This window comes from Monodelphis domestica, chromosome 1 (assembly GCF_027887165.1).
Source record: "Monodelphis domestica isolate mMonDom1 chromosome 1, mMonDom1.pri, whole genome shotgun sequence".
In the NCBI taxonomy this organism is placed as follows: Eukaryota; Metazoa; Chordata; class Mammalia; order Didelphimorphia; family Didelphidae; genus Monodelphis; species Monodelphis domestica.
This window is the reverse complement of record NC_077227.1, coordinates 193,096,092-193,120,201: the sequence shown is the minus strand read 5'-3', so window position 1 is coordinate 193,120,201 and position 24,110 is coordinate 193,096,092. Positions and strand designations below refer to the sequence as shown.

Sequence of the window (24,110 nt, the reverse complement as noted above, 5' to 3'; positions counted from 1 at the left end):
AATAGCAAGAACTGTAGCCTCAAGGACAGACTATAAAGACACCCAAATAAATTCCCTGAAAAACCTCAGGTTCAATTTAACAGGAATAGACATAGTGATTACCATCATCACGTGTATAACTGGAGTGGAGTGTGGGAGTTTCACTTCAATGGAGATATTCTCAGATGCTGCAAAATCCCTTGTACTTGAAGAAATCTTACTGACTCCTCATTAAGGAATAAGACATAAAGGAATTTGAATAAACCTGCTGAGACACAAGTTATTGCATCCAAAAATGTATGGACAGAGGCAATGTGGCGGAGTGAAATGAGCACTGAATTCTTCTGCCAGTAATTCGTCCTGTGACCTTGAACAAATCACTTGCCCTTTCATCTTCTTTAAACTGATGGGGTTAGACTACATGACTGATAATGTCCTGTTCAGTTCTCTTAGTTTGTGAATAAATGTGATTGCTTAGCATCTGCTCTCTGATAAAATGAAATAGGACAATCCCTTCCAAATAGAGAGAAGAAAACATGGTTTCAAACCTGGGTCAGAGGGGTCTTCAGTCAATACATTCCCAAGGAGTCCCCTTAAAGGATAAATAAGCAAGTCATCATTAAGTTTGTAATAAAAACCAAGTCTCTTTAGCAGCCTAAACCTGGCAAGTCTGGGTATATGATGCATTTTAACATCATATTAATTTTTATGTTGGAAAGAGATACAAAGATATGTTTAAGAAGAAAGAACCAGCAAATGGACCCAGCAAATCCAAATTGTAGGTTGTGAACCTGACATGGGTGGGGTCCAGCCTCACCCATGACTCCAGAGGTTCCAGACTGGTGGCGAATGATCAGTCAAAATAAATAATAAAGAGAAGACAGCTTAATCATTATGGCCATGGGACTGCTTTGCATCTGATAGTTGCTCCACCATTCCCAGGCTTGGTTTTTATTTTTATACCCATTTTCTTGGCACTCAAATACATTTCCTAACACACGTTCGAAGAGAGATAATTGGAAAAGTGATAATTAACTTTTAACAAGTCACTTGATTAATATTCTATATTTTTGTATTGTGATTACAGGCAGTATACAAGATAAATGATTTCATCACAGGTGGCTTAATTTTCTTATTACCTTGTGAGAAGTTTTAAGCTTACAAACAATCAAAGAAAATTACTTATTGCTTTTTAATAAAATGGAATAATTAATCAATAATTCTTAAAAGGCAATTCAACAATCATATCATTGAGGTTGAGCGGTACTGGGAACACAATTCAAATTTAGACTGGTCATTTCTCAGGGTTCTTACTAGGGAGTTCCTGAGTTACTGATTTGTGTAATCGAGTCACTGAGGCGTATTGAAGCTTGATGTTCTTGTATTTATTGTATGGGCTTCTATGATTGATTTGTGTTCTGGATTCATGAGAATAGGTTTCTGTGAGTGGGAAAGTTTTGGGCTTTGCCTGCAGCTGTGGTTTTGCTGGGAATTAGGTACCTAAGTAAAAGTTAACCCATGATAGTCTTTTGGGGATTCGGTTTAAGGGTCCGATCTTTTGGTGATGTTTTAGAGAATTAGAGTATAGGCCTTTGCTCTTGCATGATTCCTTTTGAGACTAGGGGGGATGATAATTATGTCAATTCATAGTAAGGGGCTTGATGAAAGAGGTCATGTAAAAGGGGGACTGGGTGGGCAATCACATCTCGCCAAGGACTACTCTGTGGTCTCCTCAGCTACCACATGTGACTCTGTCAAGGCATTGTGGTCTGATGGCTCCCAGCATGAACCCAATTTTGAGTTGGTAGGGAGAGTTCTTTTTTGAGCTGTACTCCTGATTCTTCAAACTTTCTCTTCATTGCCACAAAAATCCCTTAAATGAAATAAATGGCTTTTCATGCTTTAAATATTTGGCACTGCAAACTTATGAGTGTTCTTTGTTTTAAGCATTTCTTGTGAGCTAGAGGAAATAAATAATTGACCTATCTACCTTGAAGGGCAGCTAGGTGGTGTAGTAGATAGAGCACTGAGCCTGGAGTCATCTTGTAATGATTAAACTTCTCAAGAATCAGTATTACTTAATTTTAAATTAATTTCCTCATTGAACTCTCTAGACAATCTAAACTGACTCCTTCCTCAATCTGAATGGATACCCAAGGGCACAAGTGGGGCAGAAAGGAGAGCAAAAAAAGAATGCATTCCTATTCATCTCTTCTGATCTTCTCACTCAGTCTTTCCCCTGGACCTCCCAAGGTATTTCTAATTGATAAATAGCCAATAAGGAGGTGGACTTAGATACCTCAACACCTCCCACACCACTTTATCACAGGAAGAGGTGGGTCTTTGTCCCATAGAATGAGGATGGCCAACACACCCTTCCAGCCTTGCCACATGGCTGAATCAGTATAATCCAACATGGCTGCTAGAACTTGCGAACTTTTCTACCCTAAGAGAGTTCTTTTTACAGATAAATAAAAAAGGGTTCTACTCTGCCTCTAACAAAAGCCAGCTCAAAAAGATGTCTTGAATTCTGGAAGTAAATTTTAGTTTGAAAGTTGACTGGCCTTCAAAACCCAAGATTTAAGAGAAGATTCATATAAAAATGATTACAATTCAATATTAAATTTCCATATTACTAAGTTCAAATCTGACCTTAGACACTTACTAGTTCAGTGAATATGAGCAAGTCACTTAACCCCATTTGCCTCAGTTTCTTCATCTATAAAATGAGCTGGAGAAGGAAATGGCAAATCACCAAAATTTCTTTGCCAAGATGGCATCAGGAAGAATTGGTCACAACTGGAAAGACTAAACAAGTCTACCCTAAACATGGAGAACCTTTCTAGAAGCAGCATTCTTAAAAGAGATCCTAGAAGATAAGCTAGATTTGAGTTAAACATAAACTTTGCTCAAGATATTGTCGGCAGAATTCCTAGGATATGAATATAATAAATGCAGGACAGTGAGAAGTCTAATACCTTTCTGTGGAGGTTTCTAGGCATAAAACAGGGCAAGAGTTACTGGCAAATGATTAACAATCACTCCTCCACAAAAAAAGTGCCTACAACACACTTTTAAGTTTAATCTGTATTATTAACATTTTCTCCATCACTTTCTTATATCTAGGAAAATTTAAAAATAATAAATCAAGCCATGATTTGTACTATTTGCTGGTTTCCCAAGTATAAATGCTCAGCCTCTCGCTTAAAATTAGCAATTGGATCCCAAGAACCTGTTGAAGATAGTTATAACACACAGATGGGTCAGGCTTTCCTAGACTAAACCCAGTCCACATGAGCACAGGGCTGTGGGAAACCCTTAGGCCAAGGGTTTTTCCATGTAGGTGAATAACAAAAGTGTGAAGTTTTATTTGTGTTTTCAAAAATTCTTCTTCATAAATACAAGATAGGGGGCCAATTGGGTAGTTCAGTGAATTGAGAGCCAGGCCTAGAGATGGAGGTCCTGGGTTCAAATCTGACCTCAAACACTTCCTAGCTGTATGACCTTGGGCAAGTCACTTAACCCCTATTGCCTAGCCCTTACTCCTCTTCCCCTTTAGAATCAATACACAGTAGTGATTCTAAGACATTAGGTAAGGGTTTAAAAAAAGATAAAAATAAAAATAAATACAATATAGGAAAGGCATAACTAGATCCTCATTTTGCTGAAAATATGTGGGATTTTCAATGAAAGGAATGTGGGGAAGAGTTAGCATGAAGAAGATAACTTGGGTAGGGAAACATGATAGGCATCTCCAAATATTTGAGAGTCTATCAAGTAGAAGAAGGGTTAAATTTGTTCTCCCTGGCCTCAGAGGGTATGACTAGGAGTAGATATTGAAGACAAATGAATTTACTTTAGATGTAAAGAAAATATTCATTAACAATTAGAGCCATATGAAAGTGGAGTTGGTTACCAAGTAATGTTGGAAGGTCTCTGATTGCTTTTCAGATCTGTTGTAGAGGCATGAGTTTTTTGTTGTTGTTCAGCTATTATTTGGAATTCACTGATTTCAGAGTTCCATCCAACTCCATTCTTGTGAATCTATGACCCTGGGAAACTGCAATTCATATTAAAGAAAACTCCATAGGTAATAATCCCAATAAATAGAGTAATTTGAGTTATTTATTCAATACATACTCATCAATTGATCAGGAGATGGTCATTTGCCTAAGAAGTTATTTTAGATATGGAATTCCTCTCCTTATGTTCCAAGAACATTTTAAATATTTGATTTTATGGTACAATCTGAAGGGGTGTCCCTTAGTATTATAATTCCTCTTTAAGTAATGGGGAGGCAGAGCTGAACAGCAGTGAAGCATAATCAATTCCCCTTTATATATTGGTTCAGAGAATGTTTCAACACATTGACTTTCTTGTTATATACTTTGTATTCTATCCCAATTAAATTCTATCCCAATTAAATTTAAATTAAATTAAATCTTTGCTATTCAATTTGTGGTTCCTGCCTGGTTTGTTAAGAGAATGCACAAGACAGACCTTCAAGAACTCTTTACATACTTGGTGATTTCCCAAAACACCCTACCTTGCAACTAAGATAGGAATGAACTCCATAGTGAAGTGAGATCTATGCAGCAGTTATAATAAACACAATGCTTCAGGGAACATACCTAATGCACATATGATGAAAGTGGAAAGAATAGTATTTCCCTTTATACCTCAATTGATATAGTGCTAGAAGGCCCCAGAATATAATTATAAAATATATCCTGCTGCATTGCCATTTTACTTTCAAGTCTGAGGCCATTCTTTCCATGGATGCTATGCATATTTTTCCATTGTTCTCCAACCTTTTGGGGGGACAGAGGGGAATGTTTTGTTTCAACTTTCCTTACTCTACCATTTTAATACATGCATTTTCTTTTTTAATGTTGCATCTTTTGATATTTATTGAAATTAAGATCTGATGAAATCTAATATTTTTGTGCTAGCTGGAAAACAATACAGAATTATATGTTATATGTAAGAAATAATACAAATCTATTATAAATAATATATTATAGAGATATAGATACAGGTATATCTAGATATATGTATAGATATATGTAATATATAATAATATATTCCAACTACATGTCTGCTTGAGGGCTGATTTTCTAATACATGCATTTTCTAAAAGCTAACTAAGTCTACTTGATGACTATTAATGGGAAGCACAAGAGTGAGGGTTAATGAGTAGGTATTGGGAGTAGATATTGACAGGGTTATCCACCCACAAAAGCTAAGGCAGCAGCCTCCCTCTGTGAACCTAAGCAGAACGTGCAGGCTCAGGAAGAATGCAGGAGGCAGTGTCACACACACACATTAAATGATAAGGTTTTTGAGAGCAGGGACTACCTTTTACCTTTCTTTTTATTCCCAGGACTTGTCACAGTGCTTGGTATGTAGCAGGTACTTACTACACTTAATAAATGCTTACTGATTGACTAAATAATGTGCCCAAATGTGTCCTGAGTCAATGAAGTCAATTGTGAATTTTACAAAGTGAATCAAAGAACCAGACCTATAACCCTGAATTTTGGATTAAATGTTTTTTATTCATTTTATTATAAACATTTGACATTCAATAAAAATAATCAAACAAAAATAGGGTACAAATTCTCACATAAATCCTTTAACATTTCACAAAATAGAAACAAATTAAAAAACAAAAAATATGTTTTCTATAACTCATTTCAATTTTGTCTAACTTTCTCTTTGTTTTCTTCCTCCTCCTCCCTCCTTTCCCGCCCTCCTCTCTCTTTCTCTTCTTCCTCCCTTTCCTTCCTTCTTGTTTCACAGTGGTCCTAGGATTAAGATTTAGAGTTATGAGGGACCTTGGACACCACCCTACTCATTTCAGAGATAAGAAAACTGAAGCTAGGAGAGTTTAAGAGAATAGCCCAAGGTTTCATATATAATAAATGACAGAAATGGGATTACAGTCCTAGTTCTGATGAATTGGTTCATTAAGGTGTCATGAAGAAGGTGAGCCTATACAATTAACCGCACCCTACCTGAAGGAAGTAATAAAATCCTGATACATTTATCATGGGAGAACACAACTTGATTTTTCACTAGCTAAGAATAAGACTTAGACTTCTCCCTAGGTATTATAACAACAATAACTAACATTTATATTGTGCTTGTTATGTTCCTGGCATGGTTCTAAGCACTTTATTTTTAATATAATGTTTTCTTTTTTCCCAATTACATAAATTTTGAATTCCAAATTTTTTCCCTTCTTCTTCCCTCCCTCCTTGAGAGAACAATAACTGTGTGATCATGTAAAATGTATATCCAGATTGGTCATGCTATGGAAGAAGACTAATTTAAAACAACAAAAACATAAAAATAAGTGAAAAATAGTATGCTTTGATTTACATTCAGATTCCATCAGCTCTTCCTCTGGAGGTGGATAATATATTTTTTATCATGAGTCCTTTGCAACTGTCTTGGATCACTGAGTTGCTGAAAATACATAAACCATCCATAGTTGATTATTGTACAGTATTGCTGTTACTTTGTGCAATGTTTTCCTGATTCTACTAACTTCACTTTGCATCCATTCACTTAAGTCTTTCTAGTTTGTTTTTTTATGTGAAAAGATCATGTTCTTCATTTCTTATAGCACAATAGTTTTCTATTATAATTTTATGCCACAACTTGTCTTGCCATTCCTCAATTGATGGACATCTCCTTAATTTCCAATTCTTTGCCACCACAAAAAGAGCTTTTATATTTTTGTACAAATAAGTCCTTTTCCCTTTTAAAAAAAATCTCTTTGGGATACAGACCTAGAAGCACTTTACCATTATTATCTCATTTGATCTTTATGATAGAACAGAAAGTCGGTTTGGGTTAGTTGAAGGACCTGGTCACTCCATCCAGCTATTTGGAGCCATGTGATTTGAGGGTCTAGGAGGAGAGAGCAGAGAGAACCACTCCTGAAAAGGAATCACTTGGCAGGAAATGAGATTTCCTTGGCCTTAGCCTAAATATCCTCTCCTCTCCCTCCTTTCCCTCTCCCCTCTCCCTTGGTTAGAGAGACCCTTGAGAACTTTGGAGGATCAGGAGGATTTTGGACTTAGTATCTTCCCAAAGGATCCTAGCAGCATTCCTGGAATAGCTAATAATAATGTCTGCATCAGGGCCAAAGAACAGCTTGGACAAGATGAAGGGGAGCAGATTCAAAGCTCTGTAAAAATCTCAGAAGAAAAACCAAAGGGAGCAACATCCATCCAGCACCCAGGTACTTTGAGTTACTTCATCACCACATGTGCTTTCTAAGTTTGAGCCCACTTTTCCCTAGACTCTGAAGATACTTATAGGAGAGTGTATCATATTTTTTTAACTTATTCTGCCAGAAATAACATATCCCTTTTATTCAGAAAGCAAGGCTGGACTTCTGGGCTGGGCCTGACTCAGACCAACCTCCTGATAGCTTTTGTTTGATGTAGAAATTAAACCAAATATTCATAGGTCCTTCAACTACTAAAGGAAATTCATTTAGCCATGGTAGAAAAGGATATTCAATAAGGCTATGAATCATGGATACTGAAAGTTGATTCAGTTGATCTAAACTCCCCTGGCTCTGATTTATTGGTGATGGTCTGCCAGCCAAAGCATATAATAGCAGCTAGAGCTCTTTATGCTTTAGTTTTTACTTAGGCAGTGAGGAAGTAATGATGTCAATAATCTGAGCTTTTAGTCCTCTGTGCCAATTAAGTTTTCAGGATGGTTTCATAATCTTTAAAAAGAAAACAATCTGTGCTTACATGAAGGGGGGGCAGGTAGAATGTTGATCCTGCCCCATCCCACCTCTTGGTGATAAGGTTTGTAAGGTCTTCTAGATGACCATTCACCACCCAAATGACTTTAAAACTATTACTGGTCAACTCTGACCTTTGAGGATTGAAGAAATCTGATATAATCAAAAGTAAAAGAGGAAGGAAAATTCTAAAATAGAAACAAATCAAAAACAAAACCAGTGTATCAGCTCCCTGAAGGAATGCTTAATATGGGAGAAAGAAGACCATAAATCCTAGATTCCAATTCTCAGGTCTTCTTGACTCCAGGTTCAGCAATTGTCAGAGAGAAAGGGGACATATATGAAAGATAGCATGAAGGTAGAATTGGCAGGATTTGGCAGCAGATTGGACATAAGAGGTTCTGAGAGAATAAAGAATCAAGAATGATATCTGCATTATCAGCTTGGTTGGGGAGGGAAGGGATATCCTCAACAATATGTAGTACCTGGGGGGCAGCTAGGTGGATCAGTGGATTGAGAGCCAAGTCCAGAAAAGGGAGGTACTGGGTTCAACTATGACATAGCTACATACTTCCTAGTGATGTGACTGTGGACAAGTCACTTAACCCCCATTGCCTCACCCTTACCACTTTTCTGCCTTGGAACCAGTACACAGTATTGATTCTGAGAATGTAAGAATTTTGGGGGAAAAACACAACAATATATAGCACCCAGAATTTTAAATAATAAATAAAATAAGGCTATTTCTCCATGTAGATCATTTATTAATAGGGATATATGATCTATTAATAAATAAAAGGTCATCTTGCCTGTGTCTGCATGGAAAGATGCTAAAGGAGTTATGACTTAATCTTTTATGTGGAAGTGTGTCTTCCTTCTGATTGACCTGCTAGTTTGTCCTTTGGACCTCACATGGCAGGCCTGATTGGTGGATATTTTAATGAAGAGGTAGGCTTAGATCTCAATTACTTCATCTATAATTTAACTCTACCTAGGCTGGCCCACACTTCTTTGGCACTTAAGAAATGGCATTTTCTTTTTGGTGGAGGGGCCCTTGCCCAGTTATGGGCTTGGGAATGATTACCTTATTTGGTTACTCCCTTGAGAAAGTGTCTGACCTGTGGGGAAAGGAGTTTAAGGGAATGAATAGATGGAAAGAAATATTGCTAATAAATATAATCTAATGTTAATTTTCCTCATATAATAAGGAAATTTAAAATGGTGAAGATTTGAAAAGAAAGTTAATGAGTTAGCTTTGGGTATGTTGAATATAAAATATCTATAGGGCATTCAGTTCAAAATTTTTATAGGTAGAGTTTCAAGAATGGACGTTAGGAGACAATTTGGGTCTGAATAAGCAGATATAGGAATTATCAATATAAAGAACATGATTAAATCTCTAGGAACTGATGATATTGGGATGGAGGAACCAAATGAGAGCTTTTGAGAAGGGGGGGATTTGGATGTATTTGTGCTATAGGGAAGCAATAAATAAATAAGGAATATTAGTGAAAGAGTAGGGATAATTAAAGGGGAAATCTAAAGAAGACTAGGAATCGGCTCAATTGTGCATATAGAGGGAATTAGCCTTAGTCACCTCTTCGTGTGAGATTAGGTAAAGGGGAGATAGTGGTATCTTCAAAAGTGTTTAAGTGGCATGAGATGAAGAGAAGAGGGTAAGAGGCAGTTCTCAACAACTGGCTTTTTTTTTTCCTCAGTGAAATATGAGGCAAGATCCTCATTTCAGAGGGTGAAAGGGAAGGGAGACATGGAAGATTTGAGGAGGTATAAACAGATTATGAAAAGGTTCTATAGCATGTCATAGGGAAACAATTGGGAAAGTATAAAAGGATTGCCTTAGTTGTAATTATATTAACAGATTTATTATAGACTCATTCAATATGGTTTCATGATTTTATTCAGCTTCATTCAGAATCACATGAGAAGGAACAAAGACAGTAAGTAGATGATGAGAGTAATCCAAGGCTAAGGTTTCCCAGGGCAGTCCATTCAATCAATCAATCAGTTAACCCAACTAAAGGGGTAAGAGTCTCAAAAGAAAAAAAAAATCAGTGTAGTAGAATTGATTCACTAAGGAGTCAAGATGGGAAAGGGAGGTACAAACTAAATGGTCAATAAAAGAGCTAAAGTGTAGAAGGATTTGAGGTCACAGTGAGGCTGAGGGTGAAGAATAAATTAGTGATTACAAGGTTGAAAGAGAAATAGGATGACAGTTAAGGGAATTTCAGAGTTTCTATTAATAATAATAATGCACTAACTTGCGATCAAGAATATTACCAACTCTCTGTGGTAGTTGAGGTGGGGTGGAATGGGAATCAATAAATTGCAGAGTCAGAATGTTAGGATGTTTGGGTGAGTATTAGTATATATGTTGAAATCCCCTAGTATGAGGGCAGGGATTGGAGAAGAAAAAAAGACAATGAATCAGGCACTGAACTCATTGAAGAAAGGAGAGTATCCTGCAGGTCAGTAGATAATAGTAAATCCATTGTGGTACAACTGAAACATTCATCCATATCCTCAATTCTAGGAAAGTCTTTGGGCTCCTGGGGAGAATCAAGCAATTTCTATTCAAGTGCCTTTCAAAAATTCCACATGATACAGCTCTCAATAGCCTCTCAAATGTAACAAGAAATAACAAGTGGTTCCTTCACTACAGTTTTTGAAACTGGCCTTATCTGGAGGCTTGGGGAGATGGGGCTATGTTATACAACCAAACCTAGTCCTACCAGCTGGTGGTAGAGGAGCTATAACAATCTGATCACAGATTGTGGTGCTTTTCTTCAGGGTACTATTCTTAGTGATACAGAGAATAGTTATATCTTTCTCTCCATTCTGAATAGCCACAGACCATTTACTCTCTGAATTCCCAAGTATTGAAGTCAGAGCAAGTAACCACCACCTCAAAAGGCATCACAGAAAGCACACTCAGAAGCACAAAGAGCCATCCAGGTTCATCTTTCTCTACTTGCCCATTTTGCACTTCAGTAATATTCTCACCCAATCTTTTTTGACTCTACAAATTGCTCTGGGCCATGCCTGACTCAGGGCAGTCACATGTTAGTTTGTGTTAGATATTAGAATAAAATGAGATCCCTTCCTAAAAGCTAATTAAAACTGGTCCAGTAATGGTCCAGTTATGGACCATTAAATGGTCCAGCTTAAAGTCATGACGGGAAGCATACCAGGACGGTTCATGAGTTATATCATTAGAAAAGACAGCCTTCCACTCCCTCAGGACTATACCTAAAGCCCTGAAGGGATGTAGTAGCCATGATTGAGGACCCATCTGGAGAGGTCACTTATCACAGGTCTCCTTTTTTATGGTTTAGTCATTTTTCAGTCATGTGTTATTCTTCATGACCCAGTTTGGGGTTTTCTTGGGAAAGACACTGGAATGGTTTGCTGGTTCCTTCTTCAGCTCATTTTACAGATGAGGGAACTGAGGTAAACAAGGCTAAATGACTTACCTAGGATCACACAATGAGTAAGTGTCTGAGGCCAGATATGAACTCAAGAAAATGAGTCTTCTTGATATCAAGTCTGATAGTCTATCCACTGAGCCACCTCATTGCTCCTCACAGTTTTCAATGATCTTCAGAGATTATGATCATGATTCAATGATCCTAAGAAGACATTGTAAATAGGTGCCATGCTTTTCAAGTCACTTCACCACCACCACCACCACCACCACCACCATGACATATCCTACTCACCAACTTATTTTGGAAATTGGATAAGATGAAAACTGAAGTCTAGAAGATGAAGACTTGGTCACCAAGAGCTACAGTGTTGTACAAAGGGCAGAACCACAACCTCAGGCTCAGAATACAACCCAGAGATCACTTAGCCCCAACCTGCACCTGAGGAAGGTCAAGAGGAACAGCTTATACACACAGCTTGCTTGCTTGTGTTACATTCCAGAGATTTATTCAGATTCCTGAGTATCTACATCTAGTTTTTGTAAAGGGGGAAAGGGGCTATTTATATAAAAGGGTTGGACTGGATTGTTTTTAAGAGTGTGATAGCCAGGAATTTAATGAATTCCAAAGAGATTTATTTACAAATGGTAGAAAGAGTGAAGTAAGAAATCATAGAGGATAAGGTAAGATATCTAGCCTAAACATTAAGTAATTTATCTCCGGCTCTCTGGCTCAACCCAGGCAGGGGAGTTTAGTCCTCAACTGGATAGGCCTTGACCCTTGTAGCCCAGGACCTGGGGAAGTCTCTTCAGAAAAATCCAGCAGTTAAGAGTCAGCTTTTCACTCACCACGTGTCAGTCTAAGGAACAGGGAGGGTCTCAGGTCCAGGCAGCAGATCCTTCTGCCCCTCTTCACCAACCTCAACTCGAAAGCATGAAGAATTTCATTCCTTCAGGCAATTGTCACTCCATTTTAAAGATATTTTCTCTTGTGTCACTTCCTGTGTCTTCCCCTAATTTTATGTCTACCAATCATAGTTGATGCTCTGCTCTAGGTCTGCCCAGAAGGCAGTCAGTCGATTCTGATTTGTCACCCACTATAGCACATGTGGGTCACAGACCTCCCACTCAATGATTAAGTGGGATGTTTGTACTTTTGGTGATTAGATCTAAAAATGGGCAGATCTCCATACTCAACTTTTAAGTAGGGTATTTACAAAAGTAGGCAGGGGTTACAATTTTAATCATCACAATCAGGGGAGAGTTAATTTTAACATTTGCACTTTCCAGGGTAAATGGAATCAGAGGTCCAGAAAGATGACCTTAAGAACTTATTTGTCCTTGCTTGTTTTATAATCTAAAAGATACACTTTTCATAGTGCTTCTTTATTTTATCAGATGCATGATGATAATAATAATTAACATTTATATAACACTTCCCACAATATGTGCCAGGTACTCTGCTCAGTGTTTTATAATTATTATTGCATTTGTTCTTCACAACAACCATGGGAGATAAAATTGAGGCAAACAAAGGTTAAAACTTTTTAGGGTCATATAGCTTATAACTGAGAGGCTGATTTAGAACTCAGATCTTCCTGACTTGAGTCCCTACATTCTTTGCATTATATTGACCTAGCTGTCCCATCTACCAGGATTGAACATCCAAACCAAAGAGGAGGAAACTCCTTAGACAATCACTCAAATAGAAACGCAGAAGAAAAGCATGATTTGTCACTTATTTATATGGGATTATTTATATGATTTGGGGTTTTGGTTTTAAAAGATTGCTCTATTACATAAATGAGTAATATGGAAATAGATATCAAGTGGTAACACATGTATAACCCAGTGGAATGACTTGTCAGTTCCGTGAGGGGGTTGGTGTAGAGAGAAGGGAGAGAAAATGAATCATGTAACCATGAAAAATATTTTAAAATTAAAAAAAAACGAAACCCACTCAGATTTTAAGTTCTCATCATCGATCACTTACTTATAACATTTTTGGGAACCAACATACTCATTAACATATGTTGTTGTTATTGATGTTGCTGGTCTTCTGTAAAATTTAAATTAATACTCAATAACTCCAAGTATTATATTTTATAATGTTTATTAATAATCATTTGAAGTAGAAAGAAAAAACCTAAAAGGAATAGAAGTTCAAACCTAATTATTTAACAAATAATAAACCCATGTATATAGATTCTCCTGCCTGGTATAGAGTCCACTTTCCCAGCAGAGATCAGGTAAAAAAGAGAGAGAGGCAGGGTCACACACAAGTTTTATCTCTAAAACATAAAGACATAATGTGAGAATGAAAGTAGGATGCTGGGATTTAGAGTCCTGGAGTTAAAAATTCTAGTTATACACTTGAATCATTCAGTTGTGTTTGATTATTTGTGATCCCATTTGGAGTTTTCTTGGCAAAGATGCTGGAGTGGTTTGCCATTTCCTTCTATAGTACATTCCCATTTTATAGATGAATAACTGAGGCAAATGGGGTTGTTAGTTACCCAGAGTCTCATAGCTAATAAGTGCCTGAGGAGGAATTTGAACTTAGATCTTCCTGACTTCAGGCCTGGTGCCACTGTACAACTTAGTTGCCCCTTAGAGAAGTTTTAAAAAGAGGTGGGCACCAGGTCTCCAGTATTGCTTTTTATTATTCCTAGAGTAATATTGTCAGTTGGAAATAAAATATTCAATGATGACTGCCCCTACAGTTCAGAAAAATTCCTTCCTTGCTGGGCTCTGGTGGCTATTTCATAGTAGAACCTGTGAAAAATTAAGAGTCAATAAAGAATCAGGAACAACCAATGAATTAATATCTCATAGGTCAGCTATAAGAGTTAATGCTCTGAAGGAGAAAGAAATAGATTTGAAAGACATTTGCAGGAGAAAAAAAGTTTTACTGTCTTTCACTGTCTCTCTTCCCTCCCAGCCCTGTCCAAATTCTACCTTCCCAAGGACCAGTTAAAGTCTCAATTCTTTAACTTACCCTGATTTTCCAGCTCTGATTTATTTTCCTCTCCTTTGAAGTTCCATAATGACATGGGCACTGTACCCCCAGAAGCTCAGGCAAACTATTATCAGTGAAATTCCTTTGTTCCCTTACATCCTCATGACTCCTAGCCAAAACATTTAATGACCCCTATAGGATCCTGACATGATTGTCCTCCTTGGATCTTCCTTTAGATTTAAGATGGACAGAGAGATGCACCTCCAGGCTACACCTCAATTCTATCAGGCTTCATCTCAGATATCTGTCTGTTCCCTAAAACTAAGGAATCTTTTATAAGGGTCATTCCCTATGTTTCCAAGCAGACCCCAGTCAGATAACCAAACCCATAACTGAATGCCTGAGGGTTTACCACTCTAGAGTCACATCCACACCATGACACAGCATCTGTTGTAAAGAGTATAAAATAACCAGAACTGAAGTCATCTGGGGGGCAGCATTTCCATCAGTGCTGTCCTCCCAAGGAGCAGTCTTCCATCTTGCTGTTCCACCTGTACCATCCTCCTGGCCATTCTCAACATTACTTAACATTTTTAAGCTAAGTTTTGGAGTCTTGCATTCTTGCAAAAGGTATCTTTCCCGAACCTCAGGGGTGTACCTCTTCACCCCCACAACAATAATGCTTGGTTTTTATCTACCATTTATATACAATAATATGTATTTAATAATACAGAGTCTGATACATCAATCAATCAAATCAACATTTATCTATTAAATGTCTACCATGTTCTAGGCTCTGTGCTAAGAGAAGGGAATATATAATGAGGCAAAAAGATAGTCCTATCTATAAGGAGCTTACAGTCTAATTTTGTTTAATAAATGTTTATTTCCTTCCTTCCTTTCCTACCTATATTATAAATTCCTTGAAGGTAATCAATCAAGAAAATGCTTTTTTAAACATTTACTATGTGCCAGGTATCTTGTTAAATTTTAGGGATATAAAGAAAATGCAAAAGCAGTCTTTACCCACATAGATCTTATAATAAATGGGGAAAGCTACATTGCATATACCAGCAAAGTAGATGTAAAGGAACCTTAAAGGGGAAAGGCATTTGCAGCTGAGGAGTATGTCCCATGTTTACTCCTTTGCCTCTCCAATGTGACCTTGAACGATGCTAACAGTATTCACTTTATTTGTTAAAAAAAAAATTTTACACATTGATACAATTTTTAATAACCAGTTCCTGATATTTTTTCTCCATGCTCTCCATCCATGTTCTCTCTTGCCCTCCTACCCTGTCCTCTCCCCAAGATGGGAGACAAGATGATATAGATTGTGCAAGTGTCATAATGCAATATATAACATTGGTAACAGCATTCACTTTATTTTGTTAAAATTTTTGCCTGTTGATACCATTTAAAAAACCAGTTTCTACTTCCAGGCAAGATGGCAGCTTAGAGAAAGCTAAAGTTCAGAGCTCCAGAAACCCTTCCTTACCTATCTCAAACTGAATGCTCCTAGGGCACCAAAATTCAAAACAAACAACAGAATAGACCCCGGGAACCCTCCTCCTCCTGGACCTGGACCTGGATCAAAAGGTACACCACCACCCCCAAAAGCCAGAACCTGAGATCACTCAGATCTAAGGGGTAGGCAAAAGGAAGGTCCCAGGACCCATCCCCCCCAACCCAGAGCACTGAATCCCAGGCAGCAGCAGGAACCTCAGGGCAGGCTAAAGGGCCTCGGGAGCCAGATATTCTGAAGGCCTCACCCTGAAAACAACCTGAGCCAGTCATGGGGGCACCCAGACAACAGGGAAACAGAGAGAGATGGGGGAGCCTGTAGCCCCCTGACCAGATCCTTCCATCTGAGTCTCACTGAAGGTCCCTGCCTCAGGGCATACTCAGTCTGAAGTTAATCCTATCACCAGCCCTTGGAGCTCCAGGAAGCCATGGCCCCTCCCCCTCAGAGTGCAGGATCCTCTGGCCAGCAAACACATTGAAATACACCTCAGAGTGTCAAGCCAGGCGCAGAGCATAGAAGTAAGGCAACAGAGAAGCATCAGGAGGGAACTGAGGAGAGTAGTAACACCAAAACACCAAAACACCAGCAATCCCAGGCTTCCTGGGGAAGACAGACAATTTGCCTGGGGCTAAAGCCACTGAACACCAGACAGATTACAGAAGAGCCAGCCCCCGTCACTCAGATAGAGATGGCAAACAGCACAGAAGCAAAAAAGCCTCAAAACAATAAGAAAAACAAGAAAGAGGCAACTTTGGACACATTTTATGGAGCAAAAATACAAAATATAGATGAGATAGAAGAGGAAGCACAAGCAAATGGGCCAAAACCTTCCAAAGGAAATGGAAACTCTCCAGAAACTTTTGAAGAATTTGAATCGAAAATGATCAAAAAGATGGAAGCCTTCTGGCAGGAAAAGTGGGAATAATGCTAAAGAATTTCACGTAACTACAAAACCGGTTTGACCAAACTGAAAAGGAAAACAAGGCTTTAAAGGTCAGAATTAGGCAACTCGAAGACAATGAGCAGGTAAAAGAGCAAGAATCAATAAAGCAAAGCCAAAAGATCAAGAAAATAGAAGAGAACATAAAATATCTCACTGACAAGGTGACAGACTTGGAAAATAGAGGAAGAAGAGATAATCTAAGAATAATTGGACTACCAGAAAAGCCAAAAATAAACAGCAAACTTGACATCATAATACAAGATATAATCAAAGAAAATTGCCCAGAGATTCTAGAACAAGGGGGTAATACAGGCATTGAAAGAGCTCACAGAACACCCTCTACACTAAATCCCCAAAAGACAACTCCCAGGAATGTAATTGCCAAATTCCAAAGCTTTCAAGCAAAAGAAAAAATCTTACAAGAAGCCAGAAAAAGACAATTTAGATATAAAGGAATGCCAATCAGGGTCACACAAGACCTTGCAAGTTCCACTCTGAATGATCTTAAGACATGGAACGTGATTTTCAGAAAGGCAAGAGAGCTGGGTCTTCAACCAAGAATCAGCTATCCATCAAAACTGACTATATACTTCCAAGGGAAAGTATGGGCATTCAACAAAATAGAATATTTCCAAGCTTTTGCAAAGAAAAGACCAGAGCTCTGTGGAAAGTTCGATATCAAAAAAACAAAGAGCATGGAATACCTGAAAAGGTAAATATGAAGGAAAGGGAAAAGGAGAAAATTGTTATCTTTTCATTTATTCAAACTCTCTTCTATAAGGACTACCTTCATATCATTTTATATATAATAATATATGGAAAATGTAATGTGTAAATAGGGGGAAAAGAAAAATCAAATAGAATAATCTTTCTCACACAAAGATTCACACAGGAAGGAGAGGGGAAGAAAACTCCTATAAGAAGGAGAGGAAGAGAGTTTTTACTTAAACCTTACTCTCAGGGAAATCAGCTCTGAGAGGGAAAAATATCCATATCCATTGGGATCTTGAATTCTGACTTACCCAACAAGGGTAAGGAGAAGGGAAAACCAAGGGGGGTAGGGAGGAAGGGAAAACAATGGGGGAGGGAAGGAGAGGGGGGAGGGGGAGGGAACAAAAAGGGAGGGGCTAGAAAGGGAAACATATCAAGTGAGGGGACAAGGGGGACTGATTTAAAGTAAATCACTGGATTAAAAGGTTAGAGCTAAAGAAGAAAGGCTAGAATTAGAGAAAGATATCAAAATGCCAGGGAGTCCACAAGTGACAATCATAACTTTGAATGTGAATGGGATGAACTCACCTATTAAATGTAGATGAATAGCAGAATGTATTAGAATCCTAAACCCTACCATATGTTGTCTTCAATAAACACACATGAGGCGGGTAGACACCCACAAGGTCAGAATTAATGGATGGAGTAAGACCTTCTGGGCCTCAACTGACAGAAAGAAGGCACGAGTGGTAATCATGATATCTGATAAAGCCAAAGCAAAAATAGCCCTGATCAAAAGGGATAGGGAAGGTAATTATATTTTTTTAAAAGGGACTTTAGATAATGAGGAAATATCACTAATCAACATGTATGCACCAAATAATATAGCACCCAAATTTCTAATGGAGAAACTAGGAGAATTGAAGGAAGAAATAGACAGTAAAACAATATTAGTGGGAGATTTGAACCAACCATTATCAAATTTAGATAAATCAAATCAAAAAATAAATAAGAAAGAGGTAAAAGAAGTGAATGAAATCTTAGAAAAATTAGAGTTAATAGACATATGGAGAAAAATAAATAGGGACAAAAAGGAATACACCTTCTTCTCAGCACCACATGGCACATTCACAAAGATTGACTATTCACTAGGTTACAGAATCATGGCATACAAATGCAGAAAAGCAGAAATAATTAATACAGCTTTTTCAGATCACAAGACAATAAAAATAATGATCAGTAACAGTATGTGGAAAACCAAATCAAAAATTAATTGGAAATTAAACAATATGATAATCCAAAATTGTTTAGTTAGAGAAGGAATCACAGAAACAATTAATAATTTCATTGAGGAAAATGACAAAGGTGAGACACCCTTTCAAACCTTTTGGGATGCAGCCAAAGCAGTAATCAGAGGTAAATTCATATCCCTGAGTGCATATATTAACAAACTAGGGAGAGCAGAAATCAATGAATTGGAAATGCAAATAAAAAAACTCGAAAGTGAACAAATTAAAAAAACCCAAAAGAAAACCAAACTAGAGAGCCTAAAAATTAAGAGAGAAATTAATAGAATAGAAAGTGATAGAACTATTGATTTAATAAATAAGACTAGAAGCTGGTACTTTGAAAAAACAAACAATATAGACAAAGTACTGGTCAATCTAATTAAAAAAAGGAAAGAAGAAAAGCAAATTAACAGCATCAAAGATGAAAAGGGGGACATCCCCTCCAATGAAGAGGAAATCAAAGCAATCATTAAAAATTACTTTGCCCAATTATATGGCAATAAATACAGCAATCTAGGCGATATGGTTAAATATATAGAAAAGTACAAACTGCCTAGACTAACAGAAGAAAAAATAGAATTCTTAAATAATCCCATATCAGAAAATTAAATCCAACAGGCCATCAAAGAACTTCCTAAGAAAAAATCCCCAGGGCCCGACGGATTCACCAGTGAATTATATCAAACATTCAGAGAACAGTTAATCCCAATACTACACAAACTACTTGACATAATAAGCAAAGAGGGAATTCTACCAAACTCCTTTTATGACACAAACATGGTACTGATTCCAAAACCAGGCAGATCAAAAACAGAGAAAGAAAATTATAGACCAATCTCCCTAATGAATATAAATGTAAAAATCTTAAATAGGATACTAGCAAAAAGTCTCCAGCAAGTGATCAGAAGGGTCATCCACCATAATCAAGTAGGATTTATACCAGTGATGCAGGCCTGGTTCAATATTAGGAAAACCATCCACATAATCGGCCATATCAACAAGCAAACCAACAAAAACCACATGATTATTTCAATAGATGCAGAGCAAACCTTTGATAAAATACAACATTCATTCCTATTGAAAACACTAGAAAGCATAGGAATAGGAGGGTCGTTCCTAAAAATAATAGACAGTATGTATCATAAACCATCAGCCAATATCATCTGCAATGGGGATAAATTAGATGCATTCCCAATAAGATCAGGAGTGAAACAAGGATGCCCATTATCACCCTCTACTATTTGACATTGTACTAGAAACACTAGCAGTTGCAATTAGAGAAGAAAAAGAAATTGAAGGCATCAAAATAGGCAAGGAGGAGACCAAGTTATCACTCTTTGCGGATGACATGATGGTTTACTTAAAGAATCCTAGAGATTAAACCAAAAAGCTAAGTGAAATAATCAACAACTTTAACAAAGTTGCAGGATACAAAATAAACCCTCATAAGTCATCAGCATTTTCTATACATCTCCAACACAGCTCAGCAGCAAGAACTAGAAAGAGAAATCCCATTCAAAATCACCTTAGACAAAATAAAATAGCTAGGAATGTATCTCAGGAGACAAACACAGGAACTATATGAACACAACTACGAAACACTCTCCACACAATGAAAAGTAGACTTGAGCAATTGGAAAAATATTAACTGCTCATGGGTAGGATGAGCCAATATAGTAAAAATGACCATCCTACCCAAACTTATCTATTTATTTAGTGCCATACCCATTGAACTTCCAAAAAAATTCTTTACTGATTTAGAAAAAAACCATAACAAAGTTCATTTGCAATAACAAAGGATCAAGGATATCCAGGAAAATAATGGAAAAAAAAATACAAAGGAAGGGGGCCTTGCAGTCCCAGATCTCAAACTGTATTACAAAGCAGAGGTCATCAAAACAATTTGGTACTGGCTAAGAGACAGAAAGGAGGATCAGTGGAATAGACTTGGGGTAAATGACCTCAGAAAGACAGTATGTGATAAACCCAAAGATCCCAGCTTTTCGGTCAAAAATCCACTATTCGATAAAAACTGCTGGGAAAACTGGAAGACATTGTGGGAGAGATTAGGATTAGATCAACACCTCACACCCTTCACCAAGATAAATTCAAAATGGGTGACTGACATGAACATAAAGAAGGAAACTATAAGTAAATTAGGTAAACACAGAATAGTATACATGTCAGCCCTTTGGGAAGGGAAAGACTTTAAAACCAAGCAAGACATAGAAAGAGTCACAAAATGTAAAATAAATAATTTCGACTACATCATATTAAAAAGCTTTTGTACAAACAAACCCAATATAACTAAAATCAGAAGGAAAGCAACAAATTGGGAAGCAATCTTCATAAAAACCTCTGACAAAGGTTTAATTACTCAAATTTACAAAGAGCTAAATCAATTGTACAAAAAATCAAGCCATTCTCCAATTGATAAATGGGCAAGGGACATGAACAGGCAGTTCTCAGCCAAAGAAATCAAAAAGTGTTCTACATCTCTTATAATAGAGAGATGCAAATCAAAACAACTCTGAGGTATCACCTCACACCTAGCATATTGGCTAACATGACAGCTATGGAAGGTAATAAATGCTGGAGGGGATGTGGCAAAGTAGGGACACTAATTCATTGCTGGTGGAGTTGTGAACTGATCCAACCATTCTGGAGGGCAATTTGGAACTATGCCCAAAGGGCGAGAAAAGACTGTCTGCCCTTTGATCCAGCCATAGCACTGCTGGGTTTGTACCCCAAAGAGATAATAAGGAAAAAGACTTGTACAAGAATATTCATAGCTGCACTCTTTGTGGTGGCCAAAAATTGGAAAATGAGGGGATGCCCTTCAATTGGGGAATGGCTGAACAAATTGTGGTATATGTTGGTGATGGAATACTATTTTGCTCAAAGGAATAATAAAGTGGAAGAATTCCACGGAGACTGGAACAACCTCCAGGAAGTGATGCAGAGCAAAAGGAGCAGAACCAGGAAAACATTGTACACAGAGACTGATACATTGTGGTACAATCGAAGGTAATGGACTCCTCCACTAGGGACAATGCAATGTCTCTGAACAATCTGCAGAGATCTAAAAAACACTATCCACAAGCAGAAGATAAACTGTGGGAGTAAAAACACTGATGAAAAGCAACTGCTTGACTACAGGAGCTGAGAGGAAATGACTAAGGAGAGACTCTAAATGAACACTCTAGTGCAAATATAAACAACATAGAAATGGGTTCAAACCAAGAACAAATGTGAAACCCAGTGGAATTGTGCATTGGCTATGGGAGAAGTGGTGGGAGGGGGGAGGGGGAAGGAAAAGATAATGATCATTGTTTCCAATGAATAATGTTTGTAAATAACCAGATAAAATAATGTTTAAAAAGTAAAAAAAATAAAAAATAAAAAAATAAAAAAACAGTTTCTGATTTTTTTCTCCATGTTCTCCATCTATGTTCTCTCTCACCCACCTACCAAGATGATATAGATTATGTAAGTGCTATCATTAAATATATATCCATATTTGTCATGTTATGAAAGAATACACATATCTATCACTTATACAAGAAAAAAAAAACTCATGAAGGAGATAAAGTGAAATATGGCATACTTCAATCTGTTTTTAGACTCCCTCAGTTCTTTCTATGGTGGTGGATAGTCTATAGTCTATTCTTTCTTTTTTAGTTGTCTTGGATCCTTGATATAGTCATCATTCACAGTGGATCACCATATAGTATTGCTGTTACTGGGTACAACATCCTCCTAGGTCTTCTGACCTCACTTTTCATCACTTCATATAAGTCTTTCCAGAATTTTTTATGATCATCCTGTTTGTTATTTCTTGAAAGTATTCATTTTTTTAAAGTTTAATTTGTATCTGGAAATAACATTCTGGGATTGAAAAATGAGTTTACTTTGGTTCCTCTGCCTCAGAGAATTAAAATCTTGGCTTGGGAGCCAGAAGATCAGGGTTACATTCTTTTCCACCTTATGTTACCTTATTTGAGTTCTTTCACTTCTCTGAGCCTGTTTCCTCCCCCAGGCCCCATAAAATGAGGCTGAGTTTGATGCTGGCCCTGGAGTCAGGAGGACCTGAATTCAAATCCAGTGTCAGCCACTAGTACTAGCTCTGTGTGACTCTGGCCAAGTCACTTAACTCTGCCTCAATTTTCTCATCTATAAAATGAACTAGAGAAGGAAATGGCAAACTCCAGGATTTTTGCCAATAAAACCTCAAATGGGGCCACAAAAAGATGCATACAATTGAACAATAACACTTTTAAGGAGCCAGTAGCAGGAAAGTACAAATAATAGTGGCTTTCATTTGTAGAGAGAAAAGAAACATTCTCACAACCACCTTGGAGAGTGGATAGTTTAAAAAACAAACAAACAAACAAAAAACAATGACTCCCTTCACTTTCCATTTGCAGACTGGGTCTCAGAGAAATTAAATTACTTTCCCAAGATCACATGACTTTCTAGAAAATTCAGGCTTTCTAAGGCATGAATTAAATAATCTCTCAAATTCCCTTCCCATAGAATTTAATCCTTCTGTGTGACAATAATATTGCATTCACAGACCTTCGAGGAAAATAGATTGGCAGTTGAATTATTAAGTTATGGTGATAATGTTCAAGGGTGGCTTATGGAAACACCTTGTCAATTCTTTATATTTATGCTCCCTCTCTTAATATTTCTTTCTCTCCTTTCTTTAGACTCCATTAGAACTGTCTTACTTACTGTTCCCAGTACATGATAGTTCATCTTGTGCTACCTTGCCTGTGTATAGAATATCTTCTCTATCTGTAATTAGCTTTTTCCTCCCCTCCCAAGCATTCTTTAAGACTTAATTCAACTTCCACCACCTTCAAAAGGCCTTTCCTAATTCTCCTAGGTGAGTGCTTTCCTTACATAAATATTGTGTATTTATTGAATTGGGGACTGGCCAACAAGGGCCTTGTCTTTATAGCTTGCAGGAAATACTTTGAGTGATGATGGCCTTCCAGTGGGGAGATCTTTGAACCTTTTCTATGCACATTCAGTTCTGGCTCAGAAACTAGCTAGAAGGCTTTTCATCACTGCACAATAAATTGACAGGAAGCTTAAGAGTACCTAGAAATACTCTGAATCCAGAGGGAACAGCCCCTTTGTTACACATTTCTGAAAGCAAGCTCAGCAAACATTGCCTTGGCCAAAGCACATCCAGCCTGCTCCGAAGACCAGTCTCTCATTGGCCAGGCTCCCTGTTACATTTATTTTGTATATCTTTTGTACTTACAAGTATATCTCACTGATATTGAAAATTTGGTTCCAGAATATTATAATAAAGCAAATGTTGCAACAAAGCAAATCACAAATTTTTTGGCTTTCTAATGTGTATAAAATTATGTTTACACTATATTGTAATCTTTTAAGTGTGCCATAGTATTATATGTAAAAAAACAATGTATATATCCTAGCTTAAAAATATTTTGTTGCTAAAAATGCTAACCAC

General features: G+C 37.3%; 1 long non-coding RNA gene across 1 annotated transcript in view; it reads left to right on the top strand.

Moving 5' to 3' along the window:
* The first annotated feature begins 6,874 nt into the window (after positions 1-6,874).
* Positions 6,875-24,110, top strand: part of LOC130456273 (uncharacterized) — a 47,882-nt gene continuing 30,646 nt past the window's right edge. Inside the window, exon 1 of the long non-coding RNA XR_008914885.1 lies at positions 6,875-7,231. This is a non-coding gene — a long non-coding RNA (uncharacterized LOC130456273). The remainder of the gene's footprint in view (positions 7,232-24,110) is intronic.